Source organism: Phyllobates terribilis, unplaced genomic scaffold (genome assembly GCF_046119375.1).
Source record: "Phyllobates terribilis strain yellow unplaced genomic scaffold, ASM4611937v1 Scaffold_1__5_contigs__length_1240528914, whole genome shotgun sequence".
NCBI classification, from domain to species: domain Eukaryota; kingdom Metazoa; phylum Chordata; class Amphibia; order Anura; family Dendrobatidae; genus Phyllobates; species Phyllobates terribilis.
In genome coordinates, this window is record NW_027362761.1 from 1,008,293,243 (window position 1) to 1,008,309,377 (window position 16,135).

A 16,135-nucleotide genomic window follows, 5' to 3' on the forward strand; every position below is an offset into this window, starting at 1 on the left:
CCCACTGGATAACCTGACCAGTCGACCTGTCCAGATGGGGGGGAATGCCTCGGGAGCCAGGGCAGGCCCAAAAGTACCGAATCCACCCCCTCCTCCATCACTAGGAAAGAAATAGATTCGTAATGGCTATCTCCTATCTGGAGTTGTATAGCCTCAGTACGATGAGTAACCTCCTTTGGCAGAACAAACCCATTAACTTCTCGGATCATAACAGGATTAGGAAGTAAAATTAAGGGAACTGAGTGGCTCTGAGCAAAAGACGCGGACATAAAGTTTGCCTCTGCTCCCGAGTCCACACAAGCTCCTATCTCCACAGTCTTCTGATCGAGAATGACTGAGGACGGCAACAGAATTGTGGAGGAAACAAATTCATTTTCTAGAGACTCGCCTCCAACAGACACTAGAACTCCCTGTTTAACATGCGGAGAGCGACTGGCGCATCGCCCAGACCCCCGAGGGGTGTGGGACAATAGACTGGATTTTATTGACTGTTTGAGAGGACAAAGACCCTCCGTGCGTGACACCTCCATGGGCACAGAAGGATCAAAATTGCCCAAACCCTCACTCAGAGGCACTGAGAAGGTTGGAGCAGAAGGCTCCAGTAGCTTCTCAGCAGTCACCTCCAGTCTCTCAGCAAACCGAAGGTCAATTCTGGTAGCTAGATTAATCAATGCCTCAATCGTTACTGGCACCTCTCGGGTAGCCAATGCATCTTTTACATGGGAGGCCAGACCTCTCCAGAAAATGGGAATTAGAGCTTTGTCTGGCCAATCCAATTCAGCTGCTAGTGTGCAGAAACGCACCGCATAGTCGCTTACGGAAGACGTAGCCTGACTAATAGCGAGAAGATGCATGGCAGTGTCATTGATGACCTCAGGAACCAAAAAGACCTGTTTGAGGGCTGTTGCGAAACTGGCTAGTCTGCACAACTGGATCCGACCATTCCCAGAGAGGAATAGCACACTCCAGCGCCCGCTCGGAGAGCAAGGAAAACATAAATCCCACCCTAGACGGATCAGTGGGGTACACCTGCGGTTGTAACTCGAAGTGCACCGCACATTGGTTGAGAAACCCCCGACAGGTCCGAGCGCTCCCAGAAAACTTACTCGGAAGCACTAGGCGAGGAGTTTGGACAGGGGAGGGTATTAGGGCGGCTACCGCCAGGCCCAAAGCCTGAGCGCTCAGAGTTGGAATGTCCAGAGTCGGTGGAAATTGTTCTACTTGTTGCAACCAAGACTCCAGCTGCTGGATATGGCGTTGCATCGAGGATGAGCCGTTCTGACTCTGTGCAGTAGCCGTCATACTCAGCCAGACCCTGGCCTAGTCTAATGTTACGCTGGCGTGTCCTTTAATAAAATCAAATAAAACTTAAAGGACATGTCGGGGTCCACGGCACTGCAGAGGAGCTGCAGCAGCTGAGTCCCAGAGGAATGTTCAGCTAAGCACAGAGAAAGAAATTAACTAGTGTGTTAAGTGCACACACTAGTAGTAACTAAACAAGGTACAATGCTGGGAGTTAACAAAACTCCAGAAACGAAATTAATAGACTTCTGCACTGCAAGACACTGCTGTGCAGAGCAGGAAGGATTTGGCAGCATGAAACGCCTGAGCACTAGATGGCGGCGTATAGAGCTGCCGATAGCAGCAGGCCAGGAAAGGCCAGAAGCCTAAGTTCCTAAAGAGGAGGAGAATCTCTGCAGCACCCAACAGTGTGACCACACATACAATGGCGGACCCTGGAATACTGGATCGGTAGCAAGGACGCCTCCGTGGTGTGGACACCAACCAGTGAACCAACACGGTAGAGCATGCTGCTCACAGCATTCCCCTAGCCCGAATTGATGGCTAGGATGACTAGGGAGCTTTCAGCAGGAACCCTTGACAACGACTCTCACATACTGCATTTACTGCCAGAGACCTCACCCCAGGTTAGAAAGAGATAGACTAGGCACCGGGGCGGAGCCCACGGAGCCCTTAAATACATGAGAGACAGCCCCAGCCCCCCAGGACAACCAACCACTCTGTACCAGACAGAAGGAGGCGTGACTTAGTGGCACATGCCCGCAAGGGGGCGTGGCTTAGCAGAACATGACCACAAGGGGCGTGGCTTAACAGGACATGACCGTAAGGGGCGTGACTTAGCGGCTCATGAGCAGAAACGCAGAAACCACACTTAGAATCCCTAGAATGGAACCTAAATGCTGACAATTAATGACCAGCAGGAAAGGGCCTTGGCAGACACCGCGAGAATGCCCTTCTCCTGCATACCGGCCTAATAGCCGCCTGTGTGCCCATTTTAGAATGTCAGCTACAGCTTCCGCCGCCCTTACCGTGCTTCAGCAGCATTTGCAGCTTCCGGCTCACCGACTGATCTGCGATGTCTCCATGCATTGGAACGCTACATTGCAGATGTTGGGAAGGATTTGTGAGCAGAAGAGGGCAGTTGTTGACTACTAGTATCAACAAGGCCGTCGGTATTCAGGTCAGACTCCACACATAAAACCTCAGGAGTGGACATGGATGTCAGACATCTATACCACCCTCCAAAACTTTGAGAACTCCACCAAGATGGTGAGCGGCTATAACGTCATAATTAACGTCACCATCCCGCTTCTCTGTCTTCTGAAACGCTCTCTGCTCACAATTAAAGAGAATGCATTGCAGGCGGAGCACGATGAGATGGAGGAAGGAACCATACAGGGTGATTACACACAGCCCAACCTCATCTCATCCCAAGGTGGATTGGGTGACAATGAGGAAGAGGAGGAGGAGGAAGAACAGGAGCTAGTTACCTGCGCTATAGACGGTACAACCTCCACAACTGTCATACCGTCTATTCAGCGTTCAGTGTTATTGCATACGCAATAACAGTATAGGAGACCCACTCTTTTAAAATGAGAACAGCAAAGCATAGCCGGTTGATGGCTCTCTAAAAATACTGAGGGCCGACTGCTGGCCCTTTAAGAATAGTAAGGGCCATCTGATGACGCTATAAAAATAGGCTTTGTCACTTTCAGAGTCCCTCCAAATGAAACAGGATGTGTCTGATGATGTGTCTGATGATGTGTCACACACCACATGGCCAGATAAGGTTGTAAAATGTTAAAATGACATTTCCCAATGAATGCATTTGTCTTAAAAAAATAACATAAAAAAATAAAAAATAAAAAAAATAAAAACACAGTAGGATCTTTGTTTAGTATAAAAGCCAGACTCGCCAATGTAACCTCAATGTAATCACATTGTTCAGCTACTGTACCTCTTCCTTCAGTTCGGCCTCCATCTCCGAAATGACCACATCAGTCACAAGCTGACTCTATGCCAGTTCTTCCACAGAGCTAAAGAATATTGCCCACCAGAGGATTTGATTCTGAGGGCCCACCTTTCTCCCCCGCTCAAGAGCCCCATAGCAGCTGCAAAGTTTGCGCCTATCATGAACTCTCCTGATGGAGAAGCCAGGGCCCACCCAAGGATTCTCTGGTGGGTCCGTCCAACGTTGCCGAGAAGCAGCCCTGGCTAAGAAATGTGTTTGGGAAGGTTCCCCGACACTCTATGGCTGCATTTTTAATGTGGACTGGCTCTGTACTGTCCCTGGCCACATTCACCTGTCCACGTGTTTGTGGTTAGGCGGTACTTCCCACCTAAGTGCACTGGGGATGGCACGGATAATGTTGTGGGACCCATGCTTGTGGAAGGTGGAGACAACACCGGGAGAAATAGTGGCGGCTGGGGACCGAGTATGGACACCCGGCCACCACTGCCATGAGGTGGTGGACAGCTTCCGCCTTAACGAGCCTAAAAGGCCACATTTCAAGTGCAAGCAGCTGTCAAAAATTTGGCAGTATAGTATTGCAGCCTGTGGGTGGCTGGCTGGCTGCATACTTGCACTTGCATGCTAAGGAACGGGGTAGGGATAACTGAACGCTACGCTGGGACAAGGATGTTGACGGCGATTGATGCAAGTCTGCAACAACAGGTGCATGGCGGGAGGCATCTTCGCATGCGCCAAGGATCACTTATGATGGGCAGACTTTTAGGCAGTGACCTGGGAGTCAGAGATGCTTCTAGAGGTCTTACCCATGCTGTTCCATGACTTTTCAGCACTGTATGCATGTGTCTGATGATGTGTCACACATTACATGGCCAGATAAGGTTGTAAAATGTTAAAATTACATTTCCCAGTGAATGCATTTGTCTTGGTTGAAAGCAATGCAAAAGTGCAAAAATGCATCAAAAATGCTTCATGTTAACATAGCCCAAGGTGTGGGGAAGCATTTTTGTTTTTGGTTATTTATTTTGCCTTATATACAAGTCACTACCCTGGAAATGATTTTCTTTAACATATTTCCCAGAAAAATCTATTTTGGTTTAGTTTTTGCATGTTTCATTGTGAGTCCGTAAAAGTGGCATAATACCTCTGACAACATTGTTGACAGCTTTGAACTAGGAGTTAGAAATGCTTCCAGGGGTCTTCCCCATGCTGTCCCCATGTCATTTGAGCACTGTTCCCATTGATTTGGGCAATTTTTAGGCCCTCGGCAGACCGCTGGGGGGGCCACCTGAAAAATGCTCAAGTTTCCCATAGACTTACATTGGGCTCGTTACTCGAACCGAGCACTCGAGCATTCCAATTTGCTCGTCTCGAACAACGAGTACCCGAGCATTTTAGTGCTCGTTCATCACTAGGTCTGATGGATTGCACCTGCACTACTCAGCAAAATGGGGCAGCAGTGCGCATGCTAGAATGCCTCAGTTCCATTCATTCCCTATTGGACAACTAAGAGCCATATTTGGCTATTTCCAGCAACCTCAAAAAAGAATGAATGGATTGATGGTCGTGGATCTAACCTGTGTCTTCATTTTGTAACTTGGATAAAAGTGCCCCATTGAGGATAAAAATTCTCTATGCTGACAATCAGTGCATGTTCCACATGTCAGACCCCCACTGATCCGTAAGTTATCACATATCCTGTGTATAGGAGATAACTTGATTTCACTGGACAACCCCTTTAACCCTTTAATACTACATGTGTTTTAGACCTTGACCTCTTAAAGACACAGCCATTGTGGGTTTTAAGGACACAGTGATTTAATTCATATTTTTTTTTATTACTGTGTTGCAACCAATCTTTGTTCTCACCAATACCATAGTTTAAGCAAGAACAGGGGTAGGTAAATGAGTCTGGCTCCTGCAGATGATCTCTCAGGTACAGGCACCGTACCCAATCGATCAGCATTGCTCACTGCTTTACCAATGCTCATGACGCAAACTTGCATCATGAAACATTAGGGATCAATAACTTTTTTTTCTCATTACTAAATTTCAGGAGACATAGCATTTTATTTTTCTGTGAATATTTTAGATCTGCATGAAGACTTGTTTAGAAAACCGATTTTTTTATTCTTTATTGGACTTATTAATCATTATCCTCTTATTTGCCCCTTTTGGGGACTTGAAGTAGCGATTGTTTGATCGCTACTATAATGGTTGTACAAGTATTTTATTTGACACTGTCTAAAAGGAGTGGTAAAATGATAGTCAGGAAAGCTATCATGGAATCCTGGCTGCCATTGCAATCCTTTGGCACTCGCAGATGGGGCAATGGGTGGACCCTAGATGCTTAAGTTGCTACTGATCTTAGCATCTATGGGATGGATAAATCGGGAATTGGATGTTTCGCCCCCAGCTGTTCGCCCCCGGGTACATTTCGCCCCCGCACATTTCGTCCCCAGCATTTGGCCCCCAGGATGTTTTGCCCCCGCACATATCACCCCCACACATATCGACCCCAGTTCGCCCCCGGATGTTTCGCCCCATGAAACGTCCAGGGGCAAAACGTGCGGGGGCGAAATGTGCGGTGACGAATCTTCCTGGAGGCGAAATGATAGGGCCGAAATGTGCGGGGGTGAAATATACCTGGGGGCGAACTGATGGGGGCGAACTGCTGGGCGCAAATTGCAGGGGGCGAACTGCTGGGGGCGAAACTTCCTATAACTGGATAAATCACCACGATCATAGCTAGATATGATCCTGCCCTTTGTTGTGGGATGTCAGTATTGTATCACAGCCCACATGTACCTCGGGTGGCATACCAAGCGCCTGTAACTGAAGCCATCCTGTAGACATAGCTGTATGTTTATTTGTGGTAAGGCATCAAAAAAATGAATGTGTCATTACATCCATTTGCGACAAGGAGTACTAGCATTTCTCTGTACAGGAATTAATATATACAGTGCTCAGCATAAATGAGTATGCCCTCTTTGAAAAGTAAGATTTTAATACATTTCTCACTAAACATAAGAAAATCTTACATCATTTTGACAAAGCTGTTTCATAAAATATTTTTTGAACCTATAACATAAAAGTAAGGTTAACCACTTACCGACACCATACATGAGCTTGCCACATACCTGGTAGATGAGCTGTGCATTACAGTGAGATCCTGCTACCAACACTTTTTCTACATTAAAAATAAAGATAATAAAAAAGTTCAAAATATATATATATATATATATATGTGGTATTGTTGTGTATATAAAAGTCAAAGTCATTAAGATATGAAAATAATTAACCTGATTGGTAAACAACTTAACCAGAAAAAAATGAAAAACACCAAAATAGCATTTTTTTTGTTCTCCTTAATACTGGAAAAATACTGTAATAAATTATCAAAATATCATATTTATCCTAAAGTGATATAATTAAAAACATTGTTTCTCCCCGCAAAAAAATTGAACGATGCAAATGTTACACGACGACTCAATAAAATATTTATTTATTTTTTACAAATTTCAGATTTTTTTCACCACAAAAATAAAAAAACTGGACATGTTTGGTATCATCATTTTACTGATGAGGAGAGTTGTACTGTCAGGTCATTTTTACTAGACAATGTGCACCTCAAGAACAATTCCCAAAAAACAATGTCAGAACTGCGTTTTTCTTTTTTACAATTTAACTGCACTTGGATTTTTTTCCCATTTTACAGTGCACTATGTCATAAATGAATAGAGTTCTTCAAAAGCACAAGTCTTGTGCTTGAAAGAAGAAAGGAAAAAAAATTGACTATGTTAGGAATGGGTTAATACAACTTTCATTTTAAAATCTTCAGTTTTACTCAAATTATTTGATGTAAAAATAAATACACCCCACATCAATAAATACATCTAGCATTTTGTACTACCTCCATGATTTTTAAGAATAGTGCTAAGTCTTGCAGACATGGAATGTACAAGTTGGACAACATAGTGCAACATTTTTCTTTTTCCGCTCTTCAAAAACAACTTCTTTTAGAGCCTGAAAGCTGGATAGAGAGGGAAGCTCAAATTGTCTCTTCAGAATTCCCCAAAGGTGTTCGATTGGGTTCAGATCAGGAGACATACTGACTGAATCACTTTCATCTTGTTCATTAGAAATTCAACAGTAGCTTTAGATGCCATGCTGGAAAAGTGCACATTTAGCAAGGGCACAGGGTGATGGTAGCATCTTCTCTTTCCATATAGAATAATGCATCTATGAATTCATGATACCATCAATGAACTGCATCTCCCCAACAGATGCAGCCCCACATAAGGATACTTCAACCAGCATGTTTTACTGTAGGCACCATGCATTTTTCTATGTACCCCTCACCTTTGCAATACCCTACAGTTTTCAAGCCATCTGTTCCAAGAACATTTATCTTAGTCTCATCACTTCATAGCATAAGAGTCTCAACAGTCTTCATAATTTTCAACGTGAGCCCTGACAATCTTTTTATGCATGGGCTTTAGGAGAGGTTTCCTTTGTAGATGACACCCATGCATGCCGTTCCCCTGCAGTGAGTGTATGCTATATTGTGTCTTGGGAAACAATCACCCAGATTTGACTTATAACTTCTTTAGCTAAGTGTTGAGAACTTGCATGTCAATTTTCTTCAACTCTTCTCATGACAAGTCGCTTCTATTTAGATGTTAACTTCCGTGGTGGGCCTGAATGTCTCTGTGAGATGGCAGTTCTTTTTTAGCAAAATTTTTGTATCACTTTTGCTACAGTATTCTGATTGACAAGTAAAACTTTACTGACCTCCTTGTAGCCTTCACCTTTCTTGTGTAAAGAAATAATTTTCTAAGGTCTTATGACATTTCTATGTAATGCCATTGCAGCCAGGATGGAATGGGAAGGGGTTTTCTTTGATAAGTAATCGCCTGTTATAGTCAACTGTCTGCTGGACACCTGTTTAATGAATAGTAAGACTTATCTCTGGTTGAGTTCTTGTTATTAGAATTTTGTAGTTTAGTTTAACTTTGCTCCTAATACTTTCATTTGGGTGTACTCCTTTTTGCAACATGATCTTGAATGAATATGTTATGAAAATTACCTTTCTGGGTGTGCAAAATAACAAATCTTGCTTGCAATCAATTACCCACATTTGTGGGAGTATTCTGTAGAATGGTATCCCATAGACAATGTTGATTCTGAAAGGAAACTTTAGTTTTTCTGACACATGAATTGGCGTGTACTCATTTATACTGAGCAAGGTATGCGTAAATGAAAGATATGCACACATATACAGATATGTTTTGCAAAACATATATAAATGCATAGACTGAGAGGCCGGATTCACAGATCTTCATCGTTCCCCTGTTTTCTTGAAGTGCTGCAACTGCGGGCTTCTGCTGTAATACCACCATTGCATTATATCTATGACCAGTGGCTTCTGGACTGTAAACATAGCTAATCTCACCACTGCTAGACTGTGCTTGGCAGCGAGTTTAACATCTACATGAAAATATCATATTACATCATATGTCATGTCCCTGGTTTTGATGCGGGCTCGGCATGCGAGCCCACATCTTTCCTAGCCGAGGATGACTGATTTAATCAGCTATCATGTTCCTTTAGCAGCAGTGAGTGGAGCTGAGGTCAGCCCGCTGCTGTTAACCTGTTAAATACTGCTGTCATTCTCTGAGTGTGCATCATTCCACACGTCCATCTGCGTTCTCGTGAAGTAATTGCGAGGCACCAATGGGCTGAATAATAACAGCCAGGGGTTCGCTGAAGATCTCTGTGCTTGTCATGTTGATTCTCCTGTGAAAGCTATCCTGTAGATGGCATTCATAGAAGATCGAGTTTTTCACAATTCATAGCAGTGCTAATGCACTGCTATGTATAGCACAATCGATCAGATGATTGTAGCTTCAAGTCCCCTAAGTGGACTCTTAAGCACATTAAAAAGTTTAAAAAGGTTTAAAAAATATGAAAAAAAAACACAAATGTTCAAATCAACCCCTTTTGCCCCATAAAAAGTAAAATAATTAACAATAACAAAGTAAAGATATTTGGTATCACTTCATTTGTAAAAAAAGACCAATCTATCAAAATATAAAGTAAGTTAATCAGATTGGTAAACAGCAAAACAAGAAAAAAATAAAACACCAGAATTTATATTTATTGCCCGCTTTTCAGTGCATCATATGAATGATGTCATCCAAAAGTAAAACACATTCCGCAAATAAACAAGCCCTCAGGTGGCTATGTGGACAGAAAAATAAAAATAGTTATGGCTCTTGGAAGAAGGGAAGAAAAATCTCGCAAAAATGAAAAAATAGAAAATTGCCAGGGGGTGAAGGGGATAACCAATCCACATAAATTGTTAGTAAACATCTTGTTGTTTAACCCCTTGCTAGTTCAAAATTATTTTGAAAGGATTTGTAACTGCTATTTAGCAACCTGCCCCCTCTCTTCCACCAGTGTTCAGGTAGCTGAACATCAGTAAAAGGCTCTCACTAAATTATCTTTGCACCTTGTTTTATCTGCTGCTTTTATTTTGGGTATGATGTCTCCTCACTGTCACTCTTCATTTTGTTTTGTGCCAGCCACCAACAGTTGGCGCCTTGCAATCCTGCATGCATCCTGCTGTGTCTTCCATTGACTATTACTGCTTATTGCTGGCTGCTTGCTGATTTTTTGTATGGTTTGAGAAATGAACAGCAGTCCAGAAGCTGGGGGCCCCTTTGAGAATGGGGACCCTGGACAATTTCTCAGTTTACACCTCCCCTTCTAATGCCAATTCTGCCTGGTAGGTTAGGAGAAATAGTTTATGAAGATTGTCTGCAGCCAGCATTAAAGAAATCACACTCAATTTGGATAGCTCCCATTTACCTCTTAGTGTCAGCTAAAATATTTTTTACATACATACATACATCTTATTTAACTTGTTTTGAAAGGTTTAGAGGGTGGTTTCCATTTTTTCCCAGGGCCACAGTAGGCAATTAGTGCCTTATTGCAGATATGTTTTTTTTTTTATTTAACTTAATGCACGAGGTACCTTAGCTGGAATTGATTTTATTTTTTTTTTTATCATGACATGCTACCTCACATCAGCCTGGGGCAGAGAAGCCACACAGTGGTCCACAGCCTAAGCAATATTTTAAGCGACAATGGAAAAATGATCTCTACGTTATGTTTGGGGAAAAGGGCCAAAACTCAATATGATTCAGAATTGTGTTAAGGCATTATCCAGCAGGGCAATAGAATGTGCTAATTTTTTTAATGTACAGTACCTTGCAAAACATACAAATTTAGCTCATTTTTCCATTATCTCTTGTGCAAGTGGTTCCCAATTTGAGGAAGATTACACTCGTCATCCAGCAGGGAATATATACACTACCTTTAGCTTTGGCCATTGAGTGCTCTGATATCTTCAGTAGACATACAATTGCTTTGCCTGTGAAAACTGTAGTGAAGAATATTAAATATATTATAAGATTACTTGAGAATATTAATATAAGATTACTTAAAAATCAGAATTTAGGAGGAATCATAATATGTGGTGATTTGGAATTTTTAAATACAGATAATTTAAACTTTACCTCAAGTTGAGATGAGATGACTCCTGACAAATGTACAATCGTTATAAAGTATATTGCTCAAACATTTAAATTAAAAGGTTTAAAGATTAACTACATTTTTTTCATTAAACAACAGTACCAGTGAAAATTATATACTCTCCATTATACGTTATAAGATAAATATGCCTCTTTCTCACTTAGTCACTTCTTCTCCCTTTCAAAGATCATTCGCTCTTGAAAAACTGCTCAAATCTGACTACAGACTTGTCTTCAGTGAGGGATCAAATTACATCTGCTGCCCACAGAATTCTAGGGAGAGGCGAAGCTGAAGGAGTTGGAGAGAGCTACTGTAGATGTGGAACAAATAAAGATAAGCTGTGTAGTTTCTTAGGGACAGAGGGGAAACTGCTACAAAATGTAGAATCCAAGTTATATAATTGCCAAAAACATGGCTATTCTTCAGTACACCCACATGAGAGCTTATTCTGAAAACTTACCTGGAAGTGCAGTTAAACTTTAAACTTGGGATAATATAAATGTCAAACCTTACAATGAACTAAAGAAGGAGATGATTTTATCAGATGTATAAATGCTTATTATAAATTAATTTTCCTAGCATCAAAAAAACAGAACTAAAAAGGAATAAGAATTTACATTCACAGATAAATTCAAGGTCAGTACAATGATGACTCAAGGCAGTTTTCCATACTGTTCTGCAGAAATGTATTAAGAAATCCCAGAAGATTAGCAAAAAGGAAATTTTATGGTCAGTAGAAAAATCTTAAATATTAAACATGACAATTGATAACATTTTTAAAATTAGGGTATTGTAAATGAAAATGCTTTAAACAAATCCATGTAGCAATAATCAGTTAGTAACTGTTCTAATACTGAACAGTATTTTTATATTTGTTGAGAAAAATAACATCTTTGTGTACTCATTGGAAAAAAAATGTTATTTCAACACTACTATAATATTTGCATTACTCTGCAATCTGTAGGGACAGTAAGTTTAAAAAGGGTTCTCCCCTACCATTGTAGTATCTAAAACAAATATTTAAAATGCTTTGGTGTATTCTTTCAAATTCTTATGGATTATTTATCTCCGTTTTGACACCTTTTTCTTTCAATTTTAATATATACTTAGATTCTAAATATTCAGACAGTCTAATACTGTTTGCCTTGCTTAAAGTCATTTTTTTGGGGACTTTAATATTAATCGCCTACCATAAGAATTATACTTCTTAAGCTATTGAGAAGTATTTATTTATTTAAAAATGCAAAAATGCATGAAGTATCTTAAATTGGATTTTCTTTTTTTTTTTTAGAAAACTTACTAGAATTGTTTTTCTTGGATAGCTTATCAGCAATACAGTTTTTGTAAGTGTGACCTAAAGTAGGTTTATCTTTATTACATTTACTATACATAATGGAAATTCTGATAATGAAAAATAGCTGGAACTGATCAACTTTACAATAGTTCAACAAAAGCATATTTTTATACTGTATATAAAAACATTTCTGTTGTCTCTACTTTATGCATGGATAGACAACTGGACCAGTATCTGCAAATTAGACACACAGGTAAATCCGTAGCTTTGGAAACTATTAAGCTATGTGCCCATGATACAGAAATGCTCCGGATTTTTCCTGAGCGTTTCTGCATCTGTCTGGCAGAAAAAAACGCATGCGGATTGTACATGCGGATTGTACATGTGGATTGTACATGCGTTTTTCCTGCCAGGGACATGCAGATGTGAAGCGTTCTTCACATGCATTTCCGCATGCGGGTTGACAAGCGCTTTCCAAGCGATTTTAGCATCACTTGAAAAGTGCTTGTCAACTTGGTCACATTATATAAATCCATGCAAACGGCATGGATTTATATAGTGTGACCCGAGAGAATGTCAAAAAAGAAAAAATAAATCTATACTTACCTTCCGATGGCCCCCGGAGTCTTGCTTCGCTCGGTGCTGACTGCCAGCAAATCGCGGTACACTGAAGGACCTGCCGAAGTCAGCATCGCGTGACCCGTCACATGACTATGACATCAGCGCAGGTCCTCCAGTCCATCGCGATCTGCCGGCAATGGAGGAGGAGCGCACCGGGGGCCGTCAGAAGGTAAGTATCATATTTATTTTTTATTTTATTCTTTTTTTTTTTACAGTTTCTATGGTACCCGGGTCCGGAGGAGAGTCTCCTCTCCTCTAGACCTGGGTACCATCCGCACATTGAATGCATGTATTCCGTATGTGCTTATCTAGTGAAGCGGAGTACAATCATTCTAATGCAAGTCAATGGCGGCGAAAACGCAGCACTTCCGCAAAATAATTGGTAGTGCTGCGTTTTTTTCCGCAATGATAATCCGCAGCGGAAATTTCAGCGGCATCATTGGGGAACATGGCAGGCCTTCTACCATGCATTTTTAAGCGTTTCTGCAGTGCTTTTGTCGCTGCGGAAACGCTTAAAAAATGCATCGTGGGCACACAGTCTTACACCTGGTTTTAGCTTTTAGGACCTACTGTCCTTGAGATATTTACCAAAAATAGAACACAAATAATTTAAACAACAGGACTAGTGATGAGCGAGTACCATAATATTCGTAATCGCTATACTCGTAATGAGTACTTTGTAATAATCGCGTATTCGTTCCAAATAGCGAATACAATGTAAGTCAATGGGAAATGCGAGTAATTTTCTGGTGGACCCTACAAAGGGGACTGGGGGCCTGAGTAAAAGGCTGAAATGGATGGGAAAGTGATGAAACAGAATGGGAAGAGCCTGGAGAATGTGCCTGCATGCATTTCTGACTCACATATGGTTTCTGGGAATAAGTTTGTCACAGTATTACGCTACTTTTACAGACATACAAGAACAAAAACCCAACCTTACCTAAATTGCATTTAACAGGCCAAAACGGTTAAGATATAGTTTTTCCTGCATAATCACTTGCATATAAGGCTAAATAAACCAGAGAAACAAAAAAAATATCCCTTTTGTCCTTTGTTCACACATACTGTTATGACTTTTTTACAATCGCCTTTTACAATTGGGAGGACCCTGACTTATACATTCTGTAGGTCCCTCTGTCATACATCATTTTTAGTTCGCTATTCCCCGGCACTTTACAAGCACAGCTAGAACGCACCAGTAGGTATGTTGATCTTTGACATGAGAGGCCTCAGGTGGCTCTGTAACATGCATTTTGGAGGGACAGCTGTTACTTAGACATTTGGGCGGTCCCTCCATCATTGACACTCAGATAGTGAAATACATATTCCATAGCAGTTTACAATGTGCCCATTGTAGCGTTGGGCTTGACCCTCTTACTCCTCCACCACCATGTGATACTGTGGCCCTAAATTCAAATATTCAGAGGGCCTGCAGTAGGCAGGAAAGCTGAGTTTTGTGAGAGCCCTTGTGTGGCCCTGTAACATACATTTTGCAGTGCCCTCCTCAAGAAATTTTGGAGGTGCCTCTCGTGTACATTTGAGAGTGCCCTCACTTATTCATATTGTAGGGCCCTCACTATTATTTAACTCATTTAAGGGCAGAGACTACAGAGAAAAAGGCTAAGAGACATGGAGTACTAGAAGGTAGCAGTGAGGGCAGCCTGCGATCCTCAGGTATGGCTGAACTCTGTGAACTGGAAAAATAAAGCTGCACTAGTCAACTGGATGACGAGCTCAAATATATCACTTGTGCAAGTCAATGGATAAAGGATATATGGTGTCCCCCCTCCTGGATAGGTTGAAGAAGTTTCTCCAATTGGCTTAGAGATTTTTTGTCAATATTCCCCAGATTATATAGCAAGAGAAGACTTCTTGATACTATACTACTTGGTCCAGTGCAGAAAGTGCATCGTATTTCCTTCTAAAAATTACTCCTGGGGCTGGGGGCTGTGTCATAGGTGCAGGAAGATTCCATGACAAGTGCCTCCCTTGACAAACATTATCTACGAGTACTGTAGTAGTTGTGGCCCTCAATTCAAGTTTTCAGAGGGCCATAAATCGGACATCAATAGTCAGTGTAAATGTCTATTGAATATGTATCTCCTATCTCAGTCACAATGTGGCACAACCTGTGACAAGGGCCTTCAATGATAAATATTAGTTTGGTAGGACTACTGTACATTCCAGATTTGTCCACTGCACAATGTGCATATGGTTTCTTAAAAGTAGCCCTATGGGCTGAGTCATGGTTGACACAGGAAGCCATCAACCCAAGGGCCTCCAATCACAAATAGTAGTTAGGCTGGAGCAGGAATACTGTTCTGCTTTGTCCACTGCACAATGTGCATAGGATTTTCGGATTTTCAAAAATTAGCCCTATGGGCTGTGTCATGGTTGACTCACTATTTTGGCTGTGCCTGTGACAGCTAGCTTGGCTTGTGCCATTGTGGCACCCTGCTACCACAGGTACCACTGGACCCAAAAAGGTGCATGGACGGACTTCTCCACAAGAGGCCCTCACTACACACAGACACCTCCACCCTTCCACCTCATACCACCGGAGGGAGCCATGTTAGGGATATATATACTGGAGGGTGGAGTTAGGTAAGAGAGTGTGCTGGCACTGGAGATCAGTGAAGAAGCAGCATGTGAGCTGCTGTGCTGAGGGACAGCCAGGGCCTAAAACACATGCTGAAGCCTCAGGGCCTAGAGCGTGGCCGGAGTCAAGGAGAAGAGTGAAAGAAGTTATGGGGGCAGAGGAGCATCTTAGGCTCACCCCAGAACACAAGCCAGACACCGGGTACGCGCCTACAGGGTCCTCTACGCCCAGTAGGAATAACTGGTATACAAGGAGGATTCTAAACCCCTGGTCAACCTGAAGCTACAATCATCTAAAGAACTAGGAACCACGAAGGCCCCAGTGTCAAGGGATAGTGGTATACAGAGGAAAGTTCTTACCACCAAGCATACAGGTTAGGAGAGTGAAAGAGTACAGAAGCTAGGCCTAGTTTCAGGCTGGTCAGCAGCTTCAGAGTGAGAGGAAGAAACAGATCAGGAGGCCTTATACCTGCTCCCTGGGGAGAGTCCAGAAGTGCACCCTTCCTATCAAGTACCCAGGACTGTACCTGCCGTCTACACCAGTAAAGGTACTGAAGCGAACCCACTGTGTGTGTGTCTGTTATTCTCCCCTGACCCGACCTGGCCACCTCTCACCTGCATTCCTTCCAGCAACCCTGCCCCCGGGGACCCACTCCGCCTGTGGGGAGCCGAAGCATCCTTGCTGCCATCCCATCGCCCCCGGAGGTCTACAGCTACACTGGTACCCATTACCCGAAACCACAGGTGGCGTC